Source organism: Sycon ciliatum, chromosome 5 (genome assembly GCF_964019385.1).
Source record: "Sycon ciliatum chromosome 5, ocSycCili1.1, whole genome shotgun sequence".
NCBI lineage: Eukaryota > Metazoa > Porifera > Calcarea > Leucosolenida > Sycettidae > Sycon > Sycon ciliatum.
The window spans coordinates 11,766,808-11,793,129 of NC_088647.1; the positions used below are offsets into that span (position 1 = coordinate 11,766,808).

Sequence of the window (26,322 nt, forward strand, 5' to 3'; positions counted from 1 at the left end):
ATCGGCAGGGTCACGAGCGGAGAGGCGTCGGTCGATTCGTCATCGCTCTGGTCGTCAGAATCTTGACCACCCGAAGAACGATCTATCGTCATTTAGCAGTGCTGACGACTCCGCTGCCGAGAATCCGACAACAATTTGCGCCAACATGCGCCTTCGTCCTCCTTCCGCCATGACTGTCACCTATGCGATGATGAGAAAATCGAGACGTGCTGACGTTTTCATCATTTTCTCCGAAAAATTACACAGCACCGAAGGGTGGTTTTAGCAGATCGCGAGCCATATATTCCGTCCTGTATTCGGCAATTTTCCTGCCCATGCACCTTTCTTTTGTCTAGTTGGCATACGAGCAACTCAATATGGCCGACTCCTTCAATATGTGTTCATATTGTTTCCATCTAGCTGCAATAATGGCTTTTTTTTAGTGCAGGTGTCAAATGCCATTAAGCGTCACCATCAACCGCCTGCGGATCGGACTCCTCAGGCACGTTCTGCGCTCACCAGTCGACACCCCGGCACAACTCGCTATGGGTGCGTAGTTCCGCCGGGCCAGCGATCCAGCTGCACAACGCTTCCACGGTCAGCCGCGTACCACCCTTGCAACCACCGTCATCGCCGTCCTGACCAGCCATGGTATTCCCACTCGGACGCAGACCGATCTTGAGACCTGGCGCACCAGAGCCCAAGACAGAAAAGGCTGGCGCACCCTGAAGGCAACTTGCTAGGACCAAACTGTTCAAACCACTCCAGACCGATTATTCAGAAATGACGAGACAACTTACCAGCTATTATATCAATGAACTAGTAATTTTCACCTTTCTGTAGCGCATCCTATCGATCACAGCTATTGTGCTCTGCAGCATTGTTCCTCAAGATTCTGAGCTTTCTGTTTGTCTTTCTCTTTATCATCATCCTGGATGGCACAAGTGAAGTAGGCATCCCCGCTTACATCGCGATAGTGCTTATAATAATAATAATAATAATAATAGGTGTCAAATGACACTGGTTGGCCGTTCTAGGTATACATACTCGCCATTATGGTACCTCATCATTCATAAATCAAAGGTTTATGGCAGACGAAAGAGGAAGCAAAACCAGGAATAGTCACTAGATTTGAACGTATTCTGATTAGCCATATTTCGGTAGTTCCAAAAGTTTGACTCACGCGGTGTCAAATGACACCGTTGGCTGTTCTAGTGTTAAGATAGGATATTTTCAGGTTTCAGCAGCCCTGGGCAAGTCGTTTATGACAATGTGTGTCAATTCTGTTGTGCACTACCCTTTGTGTGCCTATTGCAGGAAATCACGGTGGTCACTGTCCATGTTGCAGCTGTGAACAGTCGGAAAGGTGAGAAATAGTGAATTTTTGATCATTTGTGCACATGTGTTTTTTTTCAATGTATCTGTGAGTAAATGGGCCCAGCTGCAAAGTGGGTCCAGGAATTGTTTAGATTTTTGGTTTGCTAGTAGGCCGCTTGCACTCGTAGGCAGTGCCCCAGGAAATTTGACCCTGCTGTAGCTGGCTTGAGTTCCAATTCAGGATACACGTACGAAAGCCCCAAACTTGAAGATAGGTTATTTTCAGGTTTCAGCAGCCCTGGGCAAGTCGTTCATGACAATGTGTGTCAATTCTGTTGTGCACTGCCCTTTGTGTGCCTATTGCAGGAAATCACGGTGGTCACTGTCCATGTTGCAGCTGGGAACAGTCGGAAAGGTAAGAAATAGTGAATTTTTGACCATTTGTGCGCAGGTGTTCTTTTCAATTTACCTGTGGGTAAATGGGGCCAGCTGCAATGTGGGTGCTGGAATTGCTTAGTTTTTTTGGTTTGCTAGTAGGCCGCTTGCACTCGTAGGCAGTGCCCCAGGCAATTTGACCCTGCTGTAGCTGGCTTGATTTCCAACTCAGGATTCACGGGCGAAAAGCCCCAAACTTTGACTCGGCATAGGTTATTTTCAGGGTTCAGCAGCCCTGGGCAAGTCGTTTATGACAATGTGTGTCGATTCTGTTATGCACTACCCTTTGTGTGCCTATTGCAGGAAATCACGGAGGTCACTGTCCATGTTGCATCTGTGAACAGTCGGAAAGGTGAGAAATTAATAGTGAATTTTTGACCATTTGTGCACATGTGTTCTTTTCAATGTACCTGTGAGTAAATGGGCCCAGCTGCGATGTTGGTGCAGGAATTGTTTAGATTTTTGGTTTGCTAGTAGGCAGCTTGCACTCGTAGGCAGTGCCCAAGGAAATTTGACCCTGCTGTAGCTGGCTTGAGTTCCAATTCAGGATTCACGGGCGAAAAGCCCCAAACTTTAGGATAGGATATTTTCAGGTTTCAGCAGCCCTGGGCAAGTCGTTTATGACAATGTGTGTCAATTCTGTTGTGCACTACTCTTTGTGTGGCTATTGCAGGAAATCACGGTGGTCACTGTCCATGTTGCAGCTGTGAACAGTCGGAAAGGTGAGAAATAGTGAATTTTTGACCATTTGTGCACATGTGTTCTTTTCAATGTACCTGTGGGTAAATTGGCCCAGCTGCAATGTGGGTTTTGGAATTGCTTAGATTTTGGGCTAGCTAGTAGACCGCTTGCTCTCGTAGGCAGTGCCCCAGGCAATTTGACCCTGCTGTAGCTAGCTCGATTTCCAATTCAGGATTCACGGGCGAAAAGCCCCAAACTTTGACATAGGTTATTTTCAGGGTTCAGCAGCCCTGTGCAAGTCGTTTATGACAATGTGTGTCAATTCTGTTGTGCACTACCTTTTGTGTGCCTATTGCAGAAAATCACGGTGGTCACTGTCCATGTTGCATCTGTGAACAGTCGGAAAGGTGAGAAATTAATAGTGAATTTTTGACCATTTGTGCGCATGTATTCTTTTCAATGTACCTGTGGGTAAATGGGCCCAGCTGCAATGTTGGTGCTGGAGTTGCTTAGATCTTTGGTTTGCTAGTAGGCCGCTTGCACTCATAGGCAGTGCCCCAGGGAATTTGATCCTGCTGTAGCTGGCTTGAGTTCCAAGTCAGGATTCACGTACGAAAAGCCCCAAAACTTTAAGATAGGATATTTTCAGGTTTCAGCAGCCCTGGGCAAGTCGTTTATGACAATGTGTGTCAATTCTGTTGTGCACTACCCTTTGTGTGCCTATTGCAGGAAATCACGGTGGTCACTGTCCATGTTGCAGCTGTGAACAGTCGGAAAGGTGAGAAATAGTGAATTTTTGACCATTTGTGCACATGTGTTCTTTTCAATGTACCTGTGGGTAAATGGGCCCAGCTGCAAAGTGGTTGCTGGAATTGCTTAGATTTTTGGTTTGCTAGTAGACCGCTTGCTCTCGTAGGCAGTGCCCTAGGCAATTTGACCCTGCTGTAGCTGGCTCGATTTCCAATTCAGGATTCACGGGCGAAAAGCCTCAAACTTTGACATAGGTTATTTTCAGGGTTCAGCAGCCCTGGGCAAGTCGTTTATCACAATGTGTATCAATTCTCTTGTGCACTACCCTTTGCGTGCCTATTGTAGGAAATCACGGTGGTCCCTGTCCATGTTGCACCTGTGAACAGTCGGAAAGGTTAGAAATAGTGAATTTTTGACCATTTGTGCACATGTGTTCTTTTCAATGTACCTGTGGGTAAATGGGCCCAGCTGCAATGTGGGTGCTGGAATTGGTTAGATTTTTTGGATTGCTAGTAGGCCGCTTGCACTCGTAGGCAGTGCCCTAGGAAATTTGACCCTGCTGTACCTGGCTTGAGTTCCAATTCAGGATTCACTGGCGAAAAGCCCCAAACTTTGACATAGGTTATTTTCAGGGTTCAGCAGCTCTGGGCAAGTCGTTTATGACAATGTGTGTCAATTCTGTTGTGCACTACCCTTTGTGTGCCTATTGCAGGAAATCACGGTTGTCACTGTCCATGTTGCAGCTGTGAACAGTCGGAAAGGTGAGACATAGTGAATTTTTGACCATTTGTGCGCATGTGTTCTTTTCAATGTACCTTTGGTTAGCCCGTGCTTCATACAGCCGGACATGTACATGCGCGTGCATGCGGACCCACACGCATGAACAAGCACACAGAGAATAGTCTGGTGGAGTTAAATTGGATAGGTGGAGTGCTGGATTCGAACAACTCGTGCAATGTCACGTGACTCGGCAAATGAGTCGCAACGCGAAAAGAGTCTGCTGAGTCGCGAACATGCAATGACTCTGCAACTGAGTCGCAAGCAAGCAAACAGGGCAAACTAGATGTGAGAGAACATCCGCACTCCCCAATGTTTTATTTTACTTCTATGTTTTTTTGTTTTGTTTTCTTTGAGAATTGAATATGGCAAGTTACAGCGGATGCAAGTGAAGACCACATAGGCTGCAGAGAATATAGCAACATGTTAACGTAGAGCAACAGCTATAGGGTGGGTGTTGGTGGGGAAGAAAAAGCTAGGAGCAAAACTGTGAAAGCCAGGCAACAGCAGCGAACTCTACTTTCACAAAGGCAACACTCAAAGCAAGGTACGTGGGAAAAGTTTGGAGCAGAAGAAATACGAGGTGTGAGCTGCAACCTCTCTTGGCGCGGTTTCGGAGCTGCGCTGTACATTAGCGCCGTGAATCTGCATGATTGATTAGTGTAATCAAGCTGCCAGCTAGCAGGTGCTCATGCGGCGCTAACACGCTGTAGCCACTGGCTAGTGCGCCATTAGCCCGGGCTTCACACAGCCGGACATGTACATGCGCGTGCATGCGGACCCACACGCATGAACGAGCACACACAGAATAGTCTGGTTGAGTTAAATTGGATAGGTGGAGTGCTGGATTCGAACAACTGGTGCAATGTCACGTGACTCGGCAAGTGAGTCGCAACGCGAAAAGACTCTGCTGAGTCGCGAACAGGCAATGACTCTGCAACTGAGTCGCAAGCAAGCAAACAGGGCAAACCAGTTGTGCGCGAACATCCGCGAATCCAGCACACCACGTAAATATTCAGAATTGCTAGGCCAAAATTCAGACCAAATGGTTAACCTTTGCAAGCTGTGACGACACACTGTACTTAAGGCATGCTGGCATACGCATGTACCGCAAACATACATCACTCTTCCAGCGTCCAGCGGCGCGGATCAGAGAGTCGGGCACACCGGCCATTGCGGCTGTCGTAGCAGCACCAATGCGGAATGAGTGCCCGGAATACAGGTGCAGGTTTGGCGCGCCAGATACTGCCAGCAATGAACGTACAGTGGTGGTAAATGCCGCACGAGTAAGCTTCTGTCCATCTGAGAGCACAAACAGTGGCCCAGTGGATGGATGATGGCGGGTAGTGAGCAGGTATGCTGTCATCGCTGCTACAGGGCAGTACGGTTGCGTGGCTCGGCCAACGAACACTGTGACCCCACTGCCCAGTGGATCTGTTTTTGACTTTGGCAGGAACAGCTGCATGTTGCCATCTGCGAGTCGAGCATCAGTCCTCCGAGTCTCCTCTGTAAACTCGGAACAGCGAAGGAAGCCGTAAAATGCAAGCAGCATACATGCTTGGTACAGCAGACGGTCATGTCGGTTGAGTAGTTCCGTCAACTGGCACGCATCCACTATTTTGCGGAGCATAGGCATGGTACTAGGAAGGCGAGGCGTGATAACAGCTGTGCCATGGCACCGTCCAATGCCCTTTACTACTCGTTTCAGCAGCCACGCATCTTCCAGCGGATCACCCAAGCCTTGTTCAATTTGGGCCTTGCGCACCGCACTGAGGTACACAGAGATAGTACATGGTCTTACTGAGCGAGCGAGGAATGCGGCAAAGCAACTTAGCTGATAGTCAGTAGCTGGGAAGGGTTTCCAGAGGCACAACTGGCAGTAAGCACTATATCTGCTCTCACCGTTCGAATAGGTGCGCCGTATGTTCGGGGCAATGGCGCATGCAGCGTAGTAGCATACTTCCCCATGTACTGGGGCCATATCAGGTTGTCCGGCAGGTTCTTGGCGCTGGGAGCGAGCCGCCGAAATGCCTGCACAGAGAAGCGTGACAGAGAATTAGCAATCAGGTTCTTGTTCCCTGCAATATGGATGGCTGAAATGGTAAAGTTATGTTTGGCGCAGACAAAGAAAAGTCCGCGGAGTAGTTGCATCACTGGGGCTGATTTGCTACTGCCCGACTTTACACAGTCCACGACTGCAGCATTGTCGCAGTGAATAAGGATACGGAGCTTTGCCCAAGCATGGCCCCAAGTGGCGCAAGCGACTAGCAGGGCATACAGCTCCTTCCAAGTGATGTCTCTCTCCACTTCTTCTCGGGTCCAAGCGCCGTTGATCCACCGGCCGTTGTTGTAGGCTCCCCAGCCACGTGAACCGCTTGCATCTGTGTAGAGTTGTAGATCTGGCGATGGAGTCCAATTGGGGTGCAAGAAGAACGATTTACCGTTCCAGTGTTGCAGCAGGTGCTGCCACCACCTGATATCTTCCATAGCATCAGAGTCAAGTACTATCTTGTAGTGGGGCTCTTGATACCTGCTGCACACCGACCAGAGCCGTCGAAGAAATGTGTGCCCTGGGACGACCACCCGTCCTGCAAAGGAGAGCTTCCCCAAAAGGGACTCGAGGCTGCGCTGAGAAATAGAGTTACGCTGGAGGGTGGCAGTAAGCAGAGATCTGAGCTCAGTCAGTTTGTCGGATGGGAGCCTGGCCTGCTTGGAAACGCAGTCCAACTCTATTCCAAGAAATGTAAGACACTGGGCAGGGCCTTCTATATTGTCTGGGGCCAGGGGTACGCCTAAGAGCATGACTGCGCGGAGCAAGATAGCCAGCTGGCGGTTAGCAACAGAAAGGCTAGAAACGGCGTTCAGAAAGTCATCTAAGTAATGCAACAGATCACTTATGGAGAAATGATGCTTTATGATCCATTCAATAGCATCAGCAACGGTGTTGAAAATGAAGGGACTAGAGCGCAAACCAAAAGGGAGCACTTGTTCGTAATAGTAACGGCCTTGCCAAAAAATACCAAGCAGCAGGAAATCTTCGATGCGTACTGGGATCTGCCTGAAGGCGCTCTTGATATCCAGTTTTGACAGGTAAACTGGAGGGGGTAAAGACATAATCATATTGATGGCATCAACAATAGTAACATATTGCAGCGGGAATATATCAGTAGGTATGCCGTCATTGACACTCGTCCCGAGTGGGCTAGACAGGTGGTGGATGATATGCATTTTACCGTTTTTCTTTGGCACTGCACCGACGCCCGAGCAATGCATAAATGGGAAAGGGGGTGAAGTGAAGCGGCCAGCAGTTTCCCTTCGACTACAGGAGGCAGTTAAATTTTACTGGTCTGATATAAACTGAGCGTGTTTAGCAGCGGAAGGGAGATTAGGAGAATTAACGTTAACAGTACGATCACCTGAAAAGCCAATATCGAAGCCATGATGCAAGCCATGCAGAACATATCGTGAAAACTGTGGGTCTGGGTGGGTAGATAGCAAGGAAGAAAAGCGGGTAACATGCAAAGGCGAGCGGAATGTGGAAGCGTGGAGAGTAATGGCTGAAGGCAAACTATCGGAGTTGCTGACCTTACTGAGAAGTGGTTCGGGATTTGGTCCCAGCCTTGGGGCACTGTTGGCGGGAATGGTTGCCGCCGCATGTGTTGCAGACATGGTGGAAGCGGCAGGACGACTTGTGCTGGCACTGGCCGGAGTTAAAGTTACGGCAGATGATTCGGCCGCTCTCAGAACGGGTGAGCGTGGACCCGTGCTGATACTGCTGGGGGCTTCTGTTCGGATGAAAAGGACACTGACTGGACAGAGAGTGCACAGTGTGGCATACTGGACATGCTGGTCTGGCCTTACCCGTGACGGATAGCTGCCACAAATTGTTGTCGATAATGTCAAGGCGCTTGCCTGGCTGGAACGAGGCTGACAGCCGAAGTTGCTTGTCATAGCTGAGCCAAGCAGCTGGCAGATACTGGCGGTTGGCTTTGAGGTTGATGGACTGGTACGCCAACAATTCGTGGAGACGGTGTGGTGCGTGAGTACAGACAATCCCCGTGTACAAGGTCCAGGCCTCTAGCCATGTTGCGATGTCGTGTACCCGCCGTTTGACTTGGCGACCGTCTCTGGTTTCAACCAGTTCTAGCGACTGCTTACTTCCCCCAGACTGATTGGGGGTACAAAGCTCGAACGAGCGGGATTCAGGTTGAGAGACAAAAATTGCTTAGCCCCTCTGGCAACAGTAAGTTCAGCTCAATGAACTCACCTTTAACGATGCGATCTTGCAGTGACTTGGGCACGAGGAGGTGAGCTGCTGCCGAGGTTTCGGTACTGCTAGCCGCCGGCAGGTGTGAACAGTCAGAAAGGTGAGAAATAGTGAATTTTTGACCATTTGTGCACATGTGTTCTTTTCAATGTACCTATGGGTAAATGGGCCGGGCTGCAATGTGGGTGCTGGAATTGCCTAGATTTTTGGTTTGCTAGTAGGCCGCTTGCTCTCGTAGGCAGTGCCCCAGGAAATTTGACCCTGCTGTAGCTGGCTTGAGTTCCAATTCAGTATTCACCAGCGAATAGCCCATGACTTTGACCTAAGTTTTTTTTCAGGGTTCAGCAGCCCTGGTCAAGTCGTTTATGACAATGTGTGTCAATTCTGTTGTGCACTACCCTTTGTGTGCCTATTGCAGGAAATCACGGTGGTCACTGTCCATGTTGCAGGTGTGAACAGTCAGTCGGAAAGGTGAGAAATAGTGAATTTTTGACCATTTGTGCACATGTGTTCTTTTCAATGTATCTGTGGGTAAATGAGCCCAGCTGCAAAGTGGGTGCTGGAATTGCTTAGATTTTTGGTTTGCTAGTAGGCCACTTGCACTCGTAGGAAGTGCCCCAGGAAATTTGACCCTGCTGTAGCTGGCTTGAGTTCCAATTCAGGATTCACGGGCGAAAAGCCCCAAATTTTGACATAGGTTATTTTCAGGGTTCAGCAGCCCTGGGCAAGTTGTTTATGACAATGTGTGTCAATTCTGTATTGCACTACCATTTGTGTGCCTGTTGCAGGAAATCACGGTGGTCACTGCCCATGTTGCAGCTGTGAACAGTCGGAAAGTGGAGAAATAGTGAATTTTTGACCATTTGTGCACATTTTGTTCTTTTCAATGTACGTTTGGGTAAATGGGCCCAGCTGCAATGTGGGTGCTGGAATTGTTAGTTTTTTGGTTTACTAGTAGGCCGCTTGCACTCGTAGGCAGTGCCCCAGGAAATTTGACCCTGCTGTAGCTGGCTTGAGTGCCAATTCAGGATTCACGGGCGAAAAGCCCAAAACGTTAAGATAGGTTATTTTCAGGGTTCAGCAGCCCTGGGCAATTCGTTTATGACAAAGTGTGTCAATTCTGTTGTGCACTACCCTTTGTGTGCCTATTGCAGGAAATCACGGTGGTCACTGTCCATGTTGCAGCTGTGAACAGTCGGAAAGGGGAGAAATAGTGAATTTTGACAATTTGTGTTCTTTTCAATGTACCCATGGGTAAATGGGCCCAGCTGTAATGTGGGTTCTGGAATTGCCTAGATTTTTAGTTTGCTAGTAGGCCGCTTGCACTCGTAGGCAGTGCCCCAGGAAATTTGACCTCGCTGTAGCTGGCTTGAGTTTCAATTCAGGATTCACGGGCGAAAAGCCCCAAACTTTGACATAGGTTATTTTCAGGGTTCAGCAGCCCTGGGCAAGTCGTTTATGACAATGTGTGTCAATTCTGTTGTGCACTACCCTTTGTGTGGCTATTGCAGGAAATCACGGTGGTCACTGTCCATGTTGCAGCTGTGAACAGTCGGAAAGGGGAGAAATAGTGAATTTTTGACCATTTGTGCACATGTGTTCTTTTCAATGTACGTTTGGGTAAATGGGCCCAGCTGCAATGTTGGTGCTGGAATTGCTTAGATGTTTGGTTTGCTAGTAGGCCGCTTGCACTTGTAGGCAATGCCCAAGGAAATTTGACCCTGCTTTAGCTGGCTTGAGTTCCAATTCAGGATTCACGGGCGAAAAGCCCCAAACTTTGACATAGGTCATTTTCAGGGTTCAGCAGCCCTGGGCAAGTCGTTTATGACAATGTGTGTCAATTCTGTTGTGCACTACCCTTTGTGTGCCTATTGCAGGAAATCACGGTGGTCACTGTCCATGTTGCAGCTGTGAACAAATGGGCCCAGCTGCAATGTTGGTGCTGGAATTGCTTAGATTTTTGGTTTGCTAGTAGGCCGCTTGCTCTCGTAGGCAGCGCCCCAGGAAATTTGACCCTGCTGTAGCTGGCTTGAGTTCCAATTCAGGATTCACGGGCGAAAAGCCCATAACTTTAACCAAAGTCTTTTTCTGGGTTCAGCAGCCCTGGGCAAGTCGTTCATGACAATGTGTATCAATTCTGTTGTGCACTACCCTTTGTGTGGCTATTGCAGGAAATCACGGTGGTCACTGTCCATGTTGCAGCTGTGAACAGTCGGAGAGGTGAGAAATAGTGAATTTTTAACCATTTGTGCACATGTGTTCTTTTCAATGTACCTGTGGGTAAATGGGGCCAGCTGCAATGTGGGTGCTGGAATTACTTAGATTTTTGGTTTGCTAGTAGGCCGCTTCCACTCGTAGGCAGTGCCCGAAGAGATTTGACCCTGCTGTAGCTGGCTTGAGTTCCAATTCAAGATTCACGGGCGAAAAGCCCCAAACTTTGACATAGGTTATTTTCAGGGTTCAGCAGCCTTGGCAAGTTGTTTATGACAATGTGTGTCAATTCTGTTGTGCACCACCCTTTGTGTGCCTATGGCAGGAAATCACGGTGGTCACTGTCCATGTTGCAGCTGTGAACAGTCGGAAAGGTGAGAAATAGGCCTGTGGGGATTGCCCTATCAAACATTTAATAATAATAATAATAATAAATAAAATAGTGAATTTTTGAACATTTTTGCACATGTGTTCTTTTCAATGTACCTGTGGGTAAATGGGCCCAGCTGCAATGTTGGTGCTGGAATTGCTTAGATGTTTGGTTTGCTAGTAGGCCGCTTGCACTCGTAGGCAATGCCCAAGGAAATTTGACCCTGCTTTAGCTGGCTTGAGTTCCAATTCAGGATTCAATTGCGAAAAGCCCCAAACTTTGACATACAGTCAAACCTCGTTAGGACGAACACTGATAAGGCGAACTTTCCATTAGTACGAACTAAGGCCAATCCAATGGTTGGCCAGGCATCAATTCAAGTCAAAATTATTCGTTTACGACGAACTTCTGTACAGCGAACTTTCGCGAAGACGAACTATTTTCAAGTGTAATTTGAACAAAGTCAGTGTGGTCATGCACATGTAGTACGAACTTTCGGTCCACGAGCGTGTGCGTGCGCTGGCTGCCTTTTTTCTTCTTCTTTTTTTTAAAAGTCGAGGTCATAATTATTGTACGTACAGTGCAAATTGTTTTCAAGCGTGTTTTGAACAAAATAATCAGTGCGTTGTACGAACTTTCGACACAGTCGTGATTCATTGCACTTTGTCATTGTAATTACCTGGTTCTGGCGTATGCTAAGAATAACATGCTTCCCATGTACCACAGCATGCACCTTCACGTAAATACAATCCATCTGATATGCATATCGATTTTTTGTCAGATGTGGATAAGAAGAACTCCCGATAAGACAAACAAATTTGTTCAGTCCCTTCAAGTTCATCCTAACGAGGTTTGACTGTAGGTTATTTTCAGGGTTCAGCAGCCCTGGGCAAGTCGTTTATGACAATGTGTATCAATTCTGTTGTGAACTACCCTTTGTGTGCCTATTGCAGGAAATCACGGTGGTCACTGTCCATGTTGCAGGTGTGAACAGTCGGAAAGGTGAGAAATAGTGAATTTTTAACCATTTGTGCACATGTGTTCTTTTCAATGTACCTGTGGGTAAATGGGCCCAGCTGCAATGTGGGTGCTGGAATTGCTTAGATTTTTGGTTTGCTAGTAGGCCGCTTGCTCTCGTAGGCAGCGCCCCAGGAAATTTTACCCTGCTGTAGCTGGCTTGAGTTTCAATTCAGGATTCACGGGCGAAAAGCCCCAAACTTTGACATAGGTTATTTTCAGGGTTCAGCAGCCCTGGGCAAGGCAAGTTGTTTATGACAATGTGTGTCAATTCTGTTGTGCTTTGGGACCTGATAACGTCTTGGTTGGATGGGTAATCAAGGATGATACTACTCGGCACACCAATGTACATGTGAATGTAATTTTTACTTTTTCAGAGCTGCACTATTTACGTCTTGATGCTTACTTCGGTGCTAGCGTGTTTCCCCGGATTATTTCTATCATCATGCGTGTTCTTGGGCTGAGCGAGCACATGCACGAGTGTGCAGCTATAGCCCTGTGTATCTTTGGTGACACTTTGTTCTGCAATGCATGTACCTTGTAACAGTATGTGCTTGCACTGCTTTGTGTGGCCTGCCTATTTCAGGACTATTCAGTGCATTAGACCCAGGTTGGTTTGGTTGCCGGATGATCTCTTGTTGCAACGCTCTGTGTTTTGTATTCATCAATTTTTGGGCTTGAGAATTGAGCTGGTGTGTGGTTCCCAATATGAAAACATCATGCTGATGCTCTGTGTTTCGATTATCGACTGTCCGAGCAGTCACGATTCATTACCAGAACGGTCAATACTGTAGTCTCTTCACGTGTTTGTCTTTTTGTGTTTCGCCGGGGGAATTAGCGGTAACGTTGCACATAGAACGGCAGTGTTGCATCACTGCACGACCCTGCCTCTGCATCTGACTTCATTTCCCCAGGATCTGGTGCAGATACACCAGACAGTCACTTCCTGTAAACACGCAAACAGCAAAAAAAGAGATCCCGCAAATCAGGAAAAACCATTGTGGAAAATATCGAGTAGATCATACACCATTCAATAATCTGGAGTAATTACAGTGAGACAAACACTTCAAACAGTGCTCTCTCTCTCTCCATCCTTCCAAAATACCCTGTAACAATTCCCTAGAATTATTTTATTATTTTTATATTCTCAGGACATCATTCTGAACAACTTCTTCCATGGGTCTTCAATCACCACGGAGGGCGAGAATATATCTCAGTCATGCAGTCTACGGGAGGTGCGGGATGTCATGGATATAGAAGCTGATATTGTGCCAGCGTGAGGGCAGAGACAGAGAGAAGACACTGATTTATTGAACAACTCACCTACATATAATCGAATCCACAGGGAGCGCTCGTGCTTTGATCCATCAGGACGCGAAGAATCTTCAAAGCACTCTCAAACACGGAGTTTTACAGTGGGCAGCCAATTTCACAGCCATTATGAAGGCCCTCGACGACTACAGGAGATTTGTAGAGGAAAGAATAAGGAGTAAAGAGCGACAACAATCGCTTGAAGAAAAAGCAAACCAAAACTGCTCTCTCTCTCTCCAGTCATTTAGATGCTGTTTCCTTTGACAACTGGTTCCATCCAGAGGACGCGACTTTTGTTTGTCCCCAGTGGTCTCCGTTGCTATGTGTATCGAAGGGGCCGTGACGTCACACTTAACAGCCCCATTGGAGAGGGGGTATTACTAAACGTGGGTCATCAGGCACCGCGACAGAAGCAAACTGCTTGTTGAGGATGGTTGCTTTTTGGAAGCTGTCAGACACCAGCAGCCCATCAGGGCTTCCAATGTCAGGGATGCCAGGTTTTACTTTGTGCGATCTCTGACTACGGACAAACTGTGAAGCGTAGTGCTGCCTGAGGTAAGAGTTGTTTTGATTGAAAGAATGTACTGGCAGTGGCACCAGCGGGAGAGATGTCTCACCTGGTTCCGCTGTGCCTTATATGCTGATAGGTTGTAGTCCGTAGGGAATTTCTTGGAGGGGAATAGGTCACGCTTCAACTTGATAGCCTTGCATAGTTCAGTGGAAACCCATGGATGATATTTGCGTGTAGACCCTGGGGTTGAGGGAGTTCGATTTGGTTTGCGGGAGCTATGAAGGCCGGGAACATAGTACGACAGCACAGTCTGCAGGACACTGTCACACACTGTGCAGGTTACTAAGTGCACTGTCCACGTCTGAGGATGTTAATCAGTTCCAAGGTACTGAGTCCAAGTCTGCATTGACCGCCTCCCACACAGCAGGTGTGACGTGTCGGAGATCGAAAGACATAGGGTTAGGCTCCTGAGCTTGAGACGTTGTTTCGCGGGGAGACTGAGGCAGGGGGTGTCGAACTGGCAGTACACAATGGCATGGTCTGAGGCGCCCAGAGGGCAGTCCGTTTCGACGCAAGACAAGAGATTGGCACGGTTACTAAACACCAAATCCAAGCAGGCTTGGACACCAGAGGGTGACGTGTGTGTACATGTGTTGACGAGTTGGTGAAGACCAAATGGACTGAGCGTACGATACAATTCAGCACCGGCAGTGTTGGTGGAATCTGTCGAACACCATGACGTGTGCTTGCTGTTATATCACCCGTCAAGATAACATGAGAAGATGAAAGAGGAAGAGTAATGAGTACGTCTTCGAGAGTCTGGCAGTACCTTGCTATATATCTGTTGTCTTAGCAGAAGGTGGACGATAAGTGCAGTAGAGGAGGATCGGCTCAGCTGCAGCCGGATACGGCTGGAGTTGAACCCAAACGGCTTCGCACCCATCGCGAGCTAGATTGGGACGCGTGGCAACAGACTTAAAACTTATTCTGTCGAACAAGGATAGCGACACCACCATAACCTCTTGCACTTGTCCCGGACTTATTCTCTGCAGGGGGCCTGTCCCTCCAGAACTGAGGTGTCATAACGCGTAATATTGAGTGCAATATTCGGGTCGAACCAGGTTTCAGTTAGGCAGATTATGTCAGGCTGCCACTCTTCAGCAACAATAGTAAGCTCTGTACACTTATTCACTACAGAACGACAGTTTGTTGATAGGAGTGTGAGCTAGGGAGGTCCAGAATGCTGGTGAGTGGGAAGGGAGTGTCTGGTAGGAAAGAATGGGTGTGCGTGTGGGTTCAGTGAGGAAGGTGGGTGTGGGTCCAATTGCATGGTTTAGTTACTAGCAGACTGATCCAAGGTTGTGCTGTCAGATGCAAATCTCCATTCCCTGATGGAAACTTTGCTTGGCCAGAAATCTTCTTCGAGAACCTGGTCAGTATGCTCAGCCGGAACAACAAGGTGAGCATAAGCAGTACCAAAGTACTTGGACTCCGAAATTGAGCAACTGAGGACGTCAACTGCTTTCTTTTTGCACCACTCCCTAATAGAGTCAGCCTCACACCCAGGATCGACATTTATGAGGTAGAAGCACTTCCGCTTTATCCTTTCTGCCCCCTGGAGGCTGCCTCGCTTACTGGACACAGGCTTTTTGTACTGTGACGTAATAGAACGCTGCAGTGTGGGAGCATGAGTCATGTGTCGGCGTGGAGGATACTGCAAACCATTACTGTCAGTTTCACCAGGAGTGCCAGAGCTGGGCATGCGCGTGCCATGTTTGGGTGCGGGAGGTGCGTGCTGGGAACCTGTTTGTACAATGGGCTCTGTAAAGGATGCGCCAGGAATGGTAGAAGTGTACATATTTGGACCTACTTGTACAATGGGCTCTGTAGTAGATGCACGTGAAAGGATGGCAGCGTACGTATTCGGTTGGTACCGAGTGGTTAGTGGCACTCCCGGGGCTCGCACTTCCTGACTTTTGAGCTCCCCCATCTCTTCCCGCAATCGTGACAATTGGGCTTCGAAGCTTTCTTGCGAAGACTTTCTTGTTTCAATCACATTTCGTAGTTGCAAAATCTCATTTGAAAGTGCTCGGACTACGTCTAACAGTTCTGATACAATTGGTACCATACCGGTTTCAGATGGCGCTCCTCTGGCTGGTGCGCTGGCTCCCTGCCCTGCTTACGGAGAGCGAACACGAGGTCCGCCCTAGATAGGCCGTCCCATCCTGGAATTCGGGCGTCCTTGGCTACCTGCTGCAACACATTGAACTCGATCAGGGCTAGGTCTAGGGTTGAGTCCGCCATAGCTGTGCTTCCTTGGTCAGTGCTCGACAAACAAAACAAAAGTAAGGAGCCGATTGGTGGAGCAACAAAATTTGCTTCCACCTTCTACCACACCAAAAAAGGAGATAGGTGTAGGCCGCTCGCATTCGCAGATGGTGCCCCAGCAAATTTGACCCTGCTGTAATTGGCTTGAGCTCCAAGCCAGAAAGCACGGGTAAAAAGCCTCAAACTTGGGGATTGGTTATTTTAAGGTTACAGCAGCTCTGGGCAGCTGGTTTATGACAATGGTTCTTATTTCTGTTGTTGACCACCCTTTGTTTGCCTATTGCTGGAAATCACGGTGGTCACTCTCCATGTTGCAGCTGTGAATAGTCGGAAAATGTGAGAAACGGTGAATTATTGACCAATTGTGCGCACCTGTTATTTTCAATGTACGTGTGTGTAACTGCAACCAGCTGCAGTGTGGAGGCTGGAATTGTCTAGATTTTTGGTTTGCTACTAGGCTGCTAGCACTTGCGGGAAATGTCCAAGGAATTTGACCCTGCAGGAATTCGCTTGACCTCCAAGTCCGGAAGTACGGGCAAAAAGCCCCAAACTTGGAGGTAGGTATAGCGGGCCGCAGTCTGTCGGAGGCGAAATACTGCAAAGGTTTCAGTGAACAGACTGTTGTTTATTCCCGTAGCTATGCAAAAGATGTACTGTACTCTGTCAGTTTTGTGCCTAGTTATTGCACTTTCTGACTGTATATAGTATCCAGTTACAGTGATGGAGAGTTACTCTTAACTCGTATCCATATGTCCTTTTCCTTTCTACATCTATTTATGGCTCAACATCCGAGTTTCAAATAATAATAATAGTACTGAAGTAATTAAAAAGCTTACGTGGAGATAAAAATGTAATTAACGCAATAAATAGAGTAAGCTGCGCACTCAGTACAAACACCATTAGCAAAACTTGATCAGTAGTTCTCGTTTGTGGTTGCATGGTTACTTTCTAGTGGTGAATTTATCTCATCTGTTGTCACCTGATGTCGTTGATTGATGTAATGTTTCTTTCAGCTCTCATTTCTCGCGCTAGACAGGGTCTAAATTATTACTTGCATTGTGCGTATATATATTGAGTTTAGAGCTAATGTTGATTTGCCAGTAATCCTCTGATGAGATGGCGACGAAAACGTTTAGGAACAAGCTTCTTTATTTACATGAAAACAAGTTTTGCTAATGGTGTTTGTACTGAGTGCGCAGCTTACTCTATTTATTGCATTGAATAATAATAATAATAATAATAATAATAATAATAATAATAATAATAATAATAATAATAATAATAATAATAATGTTAACTGGTTTGAGGGAAAGAGACAAACGGGAAAAGTCTGAAGAAAAAATTGACTGTCACCACCAGGACTCGAACCAGGGACCTTCGCTTGTAGCCAGCGATGCTCTAACCACTGAGCTATGGTGTAGTCGTCATTCCAGCAGAGGCCGTTCAACATTTTCTTCAGACTTCGTAACTCACACTTCCTGTGAATCCACACAGGCGGGTGGGACGCAGCCCTCACTGTAACCCACACACTTCACGTACAAACTAGCACGCGGGGAGCCCCAAGTCATAAAATGTTAACTTAGCTGAACCTAGAAGGCGCTGACAAGTTTTTCACTCTAAAGGCCTTGTCAGCGCCTTCTAGGTTCAGCCTGGTCCCATAGCTCAGTGGTTGGAGCATTGCTCATGACAAGCAGGGTCCCAGGTTCGAGTCCTGGTGGGTCTGGCGTTTTTTCTCTTTTCAGGCAGTTCACTTCCCCGACTGATCCTTTGAATTTGTAGTTCTCCCAATCCTTTCCAAAATAATAATAATAATTTGTAAGAAAGGGTTTGCTCCCCACACCGGAGCTCGCGCTATTCCGCCGACTTTACTTGACACTTGACTGACTCACGACTGCCATCCAGAGCACACGAGAAGTCCATCGAACCTTCGACTCGCCAAACCTGCAAGAAAGCACCACTTCCTTCGTCGGAATAGCGCGAGCTCCGGTGTGGGGAGCAAACCCTTTCTTACAAATCATCGCCGAAGTCGCAACCACTACTTCGTACTGTTGTGCCCAGCGCGGGCTTGCGACTAGTTAGTTTGGAGGTGACAGCGTTGCGAATGACTGAGGGTCCTCGACGTCTGTCTCACCATCCAGGAGCGGCACTGACTCACGCTGCTATCTGGTGTTCACGAGGTGTTTGTCGCGCTGGAAACGGAGCGTCTCTGTAAGTTTGTATCCCTGGTGATGTTTGTGCCTGGAGAGCACTATATAAGTGGTGCTCTTCAGGCACAATCTTCCTCAGCCTACTCAAGCTCAACTGATGAGGGGTGAATTCCCCGAAACACTGTGTATTGAGCAGGGAGTGGTGCTTTCTTGCAGGTTTGCCGAGTCGAAGGTTCGATGGACTTCTCGTGTGCTCTGGATGGCAGTCGTGAGTCAGTCAAGTGTCAAGTAAAGTCGGCGGAATAGCGCGAGCTCCGGTGTGGGGAGCAAACCCTTTCTTAATAATAATAATAATAATAATAATCAACGCAATAAATAGAGTAAGCTGCGCACTCAGTACAAACACCATTAGCAAAACTTGTTTTCATGTAAATAAAGAAGCTTGTTCCTTTATCGCATCTGTCGCATCTGTTGTCACCTGATATCGTTGATTGATGTAATGTTTCTTTCAGCTCTCATTTTCTCGCGCTAGTTAGGGTCTAAATTATTACTTACATTGTGCGTATATATATTGAGTTTAGAGCTAATGTTGATTTGCCAGTAATCCTCTGATGAGATGGCGACGAAAATGTTTAGGAACAAGCTTCTTTATTTACATGAAAACAAGTTTTGCTAATGGTGTTTGTACTGAGTGCGCAGCTTACTCTATTTATTGCGTTGTATACATTTTTATCTCCACGTAAGCTTTTTAATTATTATTATTATTGCAATGAACAATATCAATTGTGCACTCATAACCATGTATAAACAATTAAAATGAAACAATTCCAGAACGTTTTCGTGTGACCATCATCAGTGGAACATCGTCACATAGTAAGAATCACTAAAACAACCAGTTATATTATTATTATTATTATACGCATTCCCGCGTTGAAGTGTAGCAGCAGTATGCTGCGTCCACAGCTTCGCTTATGCAGAATGGCTTGGGTGAGAGGAGAGGGGAGAAAAGCAACAAGGCAACCAACATCTATGAAATTGGTCACAATAACATGAAGAGAACCAACCTACATATGCATGATTGCACAAGAATGGAGACGACCAAATATAATGGCTATAATCATTGTGCCACAAAACCGGTACACAGGAGATCTGACGACAATGTAACGAAACATAAAACTCAGTTACTCAATACAGGTTCCACTAAATTACAAGAGAACAACGCTACAACGTTAGAATTGCCGCTAAATTATCGCAAGTGTAGAGAACGAGTCCAATAAAAAATGAAAACCATGAACAGACTGTCCCGAAGTTATTTTGGGAACAAATTGTACTACATGACTGTACTTGCTGATACTGACGCTGACGGAACACGAATTAGAGTTGAATACTCACGAAGTCTTGTACATGCACATCATTATGCGCCGGTGTTGTGGAGTAAGCAGGTACGTCAGTCACCAATCCAGCTTCAGCTCCACGCTCGTACCAGTTATATAGCTACAGTAATATGAAAAGAAGCGTGAGAATGCAGCACAGCTAGCGGTTATGCATAACGCGTGTAGTGTGAACCTTTGCAGTGTATCTGAGAATGGTAGCAGTAGATGAATGTGGCAGCTGTGAGTGCGTGTGAACAAAAATTGGTGAGTGCGTATTATTTAAAAAGTGTGAGTGCTACAACATTTTCTTTTTGCTTGCATAGAACAGGGTCACGTGTGCGAATATATACAGCTTCCAACACCTGCAACTGCTTAAAGAAACGCGCGTGACAAATAACACTAAACCAGGAATCGTCAAACAACTTACGACAATCCGGACTGGACACCAAATGCTTGTAGATGTACGACTTGCTCTTGTCGATGTCGAACTCCTCCTCGTCCGTATGACTCTCATCCTCCACTTCCTGTTCCTGCTCACCCTTGCTTTCCTCCTGACCATCCTGTTCATCCCCATCATCATCCTCCATCTCCATCTCCTCATGCCATCGCTTCTTTCTCCTTGACGTGTTCACTGCTGCGCCCTTGCTTTCCTCCTGACCATCCTGTTCATCCCCATCATCATCCTCCATCTCCATCTCCTCATGCCATCGCTTCTTTCTCCTTGACGTGTTCACTGCTGCGCCCGTACTACTGCTACCATTCTCAGATACACTGCAAAGGTTCACACTACACGCGTTATGCATAACCGCTAGCTGTGCTGCATTCTCACGCTTCTTTTCATATTACTGTAGCTATATAACTGGTTGTTTTAGTGATTCTTACTATGTGACGATGTTCCACTGATGATGGTCACACGAAAACGTTCTGGAATTGTTTCATTTTAATTGTTTATACATGGTTATGAGTGCACAATTGATATTGTTCATTGCTATTTTACGACTGTTGTCTCCTCGTCGGTTATTTAAATTATTATTATTATTATTATTATTCCTGATATCGTTGATTGATGTAAGGTTTCTTTCAGCTCTCATTTTCTCGCGCTAGTTAGGGTCTAAATTATTACTTACATTGTGCGTATATATATTGAGTTTAGAGCTAATGTTGATTTGCCAGTAATCCTCTGATGAGATGGCGACGAAAACGTTTAGGAACAAGCTTCTTTATTTACATGAAAACAAGTTTTGCTAGTGGTGTTTGTACTGAGTGCGCAGCTTACTCTATTTATTGCGTTGATTACATTTTGATCTCCACGTAAGTTTTTTAATAATAATATTTTATGACTTGGGGCTCCCGCGTGCTAGTTTGTACGTGAAGTGTGTGGGTACAGTGAGGGCTGTGTCCCACCCGCCTGTGTGGATTCACAGGAAGTGTGAGTTACGAAGTCTGGAGAAAACGTTGAACGGTCTCTGCTTGGATGACGACTACACCATAGCTCAGTGGTTAGAGCATCGCTGGCTACAAGCAAGGGTCCCTGGTTCGAGTCCTGGTGGTGACAGTCAATTTTTTCTTCAGACTTTTCCCGTTTGTCTCTTTCCCTCAAACCAGTTAAAATAATAATAATAATAATATTAACTGGTTTGAGGAAAAGAGACAAACGGGAAAAGTTTGAAGAAAAAATTGACTGTCACCACCAGGACTCGAACCAGGGACCCTCGCTTGCTAATAATAATAATAATAATAATAATAATAATAATAATAATAATAACACAGCAATGTGCTATTCTGGGCACCCTGAGAATTGTGCGGTTGGAAACTGGTCATGATTGGGAGAGTGGCATGGTCGGAATGGTCGGTTGACCTTATGTTAGCCTGCCCGTAATGTCTCGATGTGTCTCAGTCTGTGTGTTTTATGATTGTGGTGCATCATGTGCTGTGTGACGAGCCGAGAGGCGTGAATTTCTGCCATATGCCCCCAGTCATGTATTGTCTTTCTCTGCATATGCCGTTTTATCTCGTCTGAGTTTGTCTTGCTTGGAGTTTCCCATGTGCAGCATGCTTGGTGTTTACTACTTGAGTAGTTCTGTTATACATGACTGTGATTTTATACATGACTGTGATTTTATGTGAGTATCGAAGTTGGTATACAATGTAGTTGAATTTTTCTCTCATGAAGTTTATCAAAATATGTTCAGGATTTTCTTTTATCTTCATTGATTGGTGCTTCACCCTTGGGTCATATGGATCCCGGTGCTGTACTTCATGCCCCCTTTCAAGCTTTCTTTTTCTGCTTTGGGAGTGAATAAAGTCGTCATAATAATGTTGTCGTTCATGATGTTGTGAGTGGCGGTAGTGCTATGCCTTTGTCATTCCTGCTACTGCCATTGCTGCTGCTGCTGCTGCTGCTGACGTTGTGCTTCCATTGCTGTTGAAGTTGCTGTTGGGGTGGCTACTGCTGTAGCTGTTGATGTTGCTGTTGATGTCGCTCTTGATGTTGGGGTGGCTGCTGCTGTTGCTGGATGTGACTGCACTGCAGGCTTTGAGCAGCAAACTTGCTAAATTAGCCCATGTGGGCACGTGTTGCGTGGTGGTCTCGTGACGTATGGCAATTTGGTCTTGAGCTTACTCCTGAAATCTGCATCGTGGTAGTCTTCTGCTATTGTTGTCGAACTGCACTGCGCTAGACGGCTGACTCCAGTACTGCTGGCCCTCTACTGAGACAAGATATGTTTCCTTTTGGGGCCACTGCTTTCTCTCCCTCTCTCCCACCCTTTGTCTCAGACTCAGTCTTGAGTAGTGCATGCATGCGCTCCTAAGTACCCGTCTGTGGGTTAACGTGTTTTCATGCTACCATAACTCAGGCTGCTATTCCTGCTGCTACTACTGTTGCTGCTACAGTGATCATTCACGCTGGTGTTGATGCTTCTTCTGCCACTACTGCCACTGGTGCTGTTCATGCTGGTGTTAGTGTATTTGGTTCATGTGTTTGGTATTGTTGCTTCTGTCGCCGATCTTGCTGTACTGACTGCTATTGTGCCTCATGCCGCTCCTACTACCATAGAATCCCGCGGAGAAGCACACCCGCGTATAAGCCCATGCCTGTGCATAAGCCCAGGGTTAGTTCAAACATCACCAAGCTTCGTCGTAGAAGCCCATGGGCCTAGGTCATACCAAGTACATACTACATGAAGTTTTTTAATTTTTTATATTTTTTTATACATTTTAACACAATCATCGGTTGCTTTTGTTTGCACAGTGGTTTTATTGTATGTACTTCTCTCTTCCTTGGTACTTTTCAATAGCACAATTTTGGTGTCGGCGTATAAGCCCATACCCGCGCATAACCGCCATGACGTTTAACACCAGTAAATGCGTCCACCTACCCTTTCAAAAATATGCATTAGCCCCCGGCCCGTCATCCCCCTTGACAATGAATGGTGTGCCTATTCAGAAAGGTGATAGCCACTGTCATCTCGGCGTGACTATCACTCCTTCACTAAATTTTTCTGACCATATAAAATCTATCACCCATAAGTTTCGCAGTCGTGTTTTTCTGTTGCGCCATATGGCCCATTTCCTTTCTGCTTCAACCGTGAATTTGCTCTACAAGTGTTACGTACGACCACTGTTAGAATACGCAGTCCCTGTCTGGTCATTCGCCGTATCCCATTCAGATTCGCTTACGTTAGACCGACTGCAAGCCGTTGCTGCTCGTTCATATCTGCTTTGTAAGACCCGGCACCCTCCTGAGTGGGAAACCCCGAAGCAGATTCTTAATCGTACTTGTGACTGGTCATCCCTGAAGTGGCGTCGTCAGATTCTGTCCTTGCTGTATTTTCATCATGTCTTTTACCAGTTTCCGTCTTTGCTAATTCGTTTCAAATTCAATGTATCCCTTAGTTGTCGTCACCCGTCCTCTATAGTATTACCTCGTTCTGGCGCCCATTTCCTTAAATCCCCTCTCTTCAGTTTATCTGTGGAATGGAACAAACTTCCAGAACACATCCGCTGCGTTCAGTCCTCTGTCAATTTTCGCATTGCTCTGAAGGCTCATTACTCTCAGCATAGATATTCTCTGACTGGAATTCCGAACTTTTCCGTTTGAGAATTTTTTTTTCCTTGAAATTAATCCTTGCTGGGTTTTTTCATCTAAATGTCCCGCTATTATCTGCAGAGGTGATTTCTTCCCTCGTCGATTTCTTTCCTGCTTTTATACCTCGATATTTAGGTACTTGTTTCCCTTCTTCCCATGCTTCATCTTCCACTCTCCTCTCCCCATTTCCCCATTTTTCTTGCGATATTTATGTGGGAGACTTCCGTGATAAGCATCCATTTGCTTTTGGAGAATCCTTTTAAATAAATACAATACAATACAAATAAACCCATGTTCTCGTATAAGCCCACCGAAATGTCCTTGTGAAAGATAAGCCCATGGGCTTATCCGCGGAATTCTAAAGTAATACCTTTGCTGCCTGCTTCTTTTGTTGGCGCGAGCGTTGTTTATGATGTTGTCACTTCCGATAGTGTTGATGCGATTATTGCTGCCGATAGTGTTGATGCGATTATTGCTGCCGATAGTGTTGATGCGATTATTGCTGCCGAAAGTGTTGATGCGATTATTGCTGCCGATAGTGTTGATGCGATTATTGCTGCCGATAGTGTTGATGCGATTATTGCTGCCGATAGTGTTGATGCGATTGTTGCTGCCGATAGTGTTGATGGTGGGTTTGGTGCTGATGCTGTTGAAACTGTTAATGCAGGCCATAGTGTAGATGCGTTATTGCTGGTGATAGTGTTGATACTATCATGCTCAGAGTATCTTGAAGTATATGATTGCTAACACATGCACACTCATTTTCTGTACCTGTTTATTCATTTAGATTCGGAATATTTCACAAGCATCTCGAAGTGCTAGAGTATTACTCAGTCAACGGATCATTGGAGGACGGGGATTTCTTTTGAAAGGTAATCTGGTTATGCCCACTGCTAATGCGCCTCTGGTGTAGCTCTTGTGGTTGTTGCTAATATTACTGCTGTTACTGATGTTGCTGCTGTTGCTGGTACCAATCCTGTTGGTACTGTGGGTGCTGTTGATGCTAATGTTATAATTATATAAGTTTCCGTGCATGGCACGGTAAGTGGAGTTAGCAACACACCAACCTCCTTGCCATAACGCAACACTTGTACATGCATAACATGAATGCACTCCGAATTCCCGTACTTCCGCACGGGACAGTGTGGAGCATGTGCAGCTCTCCAGCTCTTCATGCTGTTGTTTCTTGCTCTTTGCTTTGCTGCACTGACGGTCAAATTGTTTGACAATCGCGGCCAGTTTCTGATCAATATCCGATCAACCATGTCTCTGTCAGTGAGCGATGTCCAGCCAAAATGCGCTCTGCTGAGCTGCGAAACGAACTGGCATCCCGCAATTTAGACACGACGGGAACAAAACCTACTCTGCTGACTCGCCTGCTCGAGTTGAAGTTGGCTCCAGACTACTGTACACGAGGACTTGGCTGCTCCGGCAGTGGAGCAGAACCTAGCCGAGGCAACTGCAGCCCCGGCATCCCTGGGAGACTTTAGTCGGGAGGAGGTTCGCGCTGCCCTTGGAACTCGGGCTGCAGCTCCAGCCGTGCTGACAACTCACACGCCGGCGCCTCCGATCCAAGCCCCGGCAACGTTCGTGCGGGAGCTCTCCCACGCACGGCAGGGCGCTCTGCCTGTTTTGGCTGTCGCCACGGCCACCTCAGCGCCAATGCATCCCGCAGGTAAAAAAACTTTTTATGCTACGGTGCCGAAACCCGTTCATGATAAGGTAGTGACTGGCCAGTCATTGACTCTGATTTGGTTCCTTATTGCCAAGTGACTAGTCAGTCCCAAGGGGACACCAGCCGCAGCGTTTTACAACTACCTTGACCACTACAGCTCCTACGGCCCAGTGGTTCTGGCACCTGTAAGCGGGCACTCCTGTCCAGAAGAGTCGAGGACATTGGCACCTGACTCAACGCTTGGACCACGTATTGTGCGATTTTCGCAGCAGCACACCCCTCCAGGGCCCCGGAGCTGTTTTCGTACCAGCCCATTGAAGATGGCTCGGAAATTTAGGTTCCAGGCTGTGTACAAGTACGATCGATCACTTCGCCTCCGTTTCGTAATATCCGATGCTCTGGCATTGGCATTGTGCCCAAGACGTCTGGTGGTGTGCACCTCATCATGCACCTACCTGGTCCTAGCGGCTCTGGCATTAATGACGGCCTTTCTTTTGACGAGCTCTCCCTACATTATGTCACTGTAGACGGCGCAATACACTGCATTTTCCAACACAGTCCCTGAGCTCTCCTCTCTAAAGCTGACACGAAGTATGCATGGCGGTTTTTCCCTGTTTCCCCTCATGTCTGGCTGCGGCTTGGCATTTTTGGGAAGGTTCGTACCATGTAGATAAGGCACCACCATTTGGCATTAGATCCTCCCCCTTCTGTTCAACAGACCGGCTGATGCGGACTCTCAGCCCAACGGCAACTCTGCAATGATCCTGCTAATTCTCTTACTCGTCTTTGAGTACAGCGCTTCCGGACTCTCAGCCCATCTACCGACGCAGTGCTGACACACCCAGCACAGTCCACCCTCCAGCAGTTGACGACGCAACCATGGACCTCATCCGCCAGGGCCTGGCGGACAGCTCCAGCATGACATGCGCTTCGCTGCCGCGCTCCGAATGCTTGTCGCCCTGCGCCCACACTCAGGGACTGATCAGTGCAAGCAGCATTGTTCCAGATCCTGTACTTTGAGCGCATTGCCCAATATGCTAATGGCCAGCCGCATTGGACGGCACTCGCATCAATTGCAGTGCA

The 26,322-nt window shown here is 47.0% G+C and overlaps 1 long non-coding RNA gene across 1 annotated transcript in view; it reads left to right on the forward strand.

Moving 5' to 3' along the window:
* The first annotated feature begins 1,660 nt into the window (after positions 1-1,660).
* The window catches only part of LOC135817606 (uncharacterized), a 48,326-nt gene continuing 23,664 nt past the window's right edge, over positions 1,661-26,322 (forward strand). Inside the window, exons 1-13 of the long non-coding RNA XR_010553565.1 lie at positions 1,661-1,711; positions 2,035-2,083; positions 2,405-2,453; positions 2,771-2,819; positions 3,173-3,190; positions 3,508-3,556; positions 3,875-3,923; positions 8,229-8,306; positions 8,625-8,677; positions 8,995-10,426; positions 10,743-10,791; positions 11,741-11,789; positions 24,352-24,436. This is a non-coding gene — a long non-coding RNA (uncharacterized LOC135817606). The remainder of the gene's footprint in view (positions 1,712-2,034; positions 2,084-2,404; positions 2,454-2,770; positions 2,820-3,172; positions 3,191-3,507; positions 3,557-3,874; positions 3,924-8,228; positions 8,307-8,624; positions 8,678-8,994; positions 10,427-10,742; positions 10,792-11,740; positions 11,790-24,351; positions 24,437-26,322) is intronic.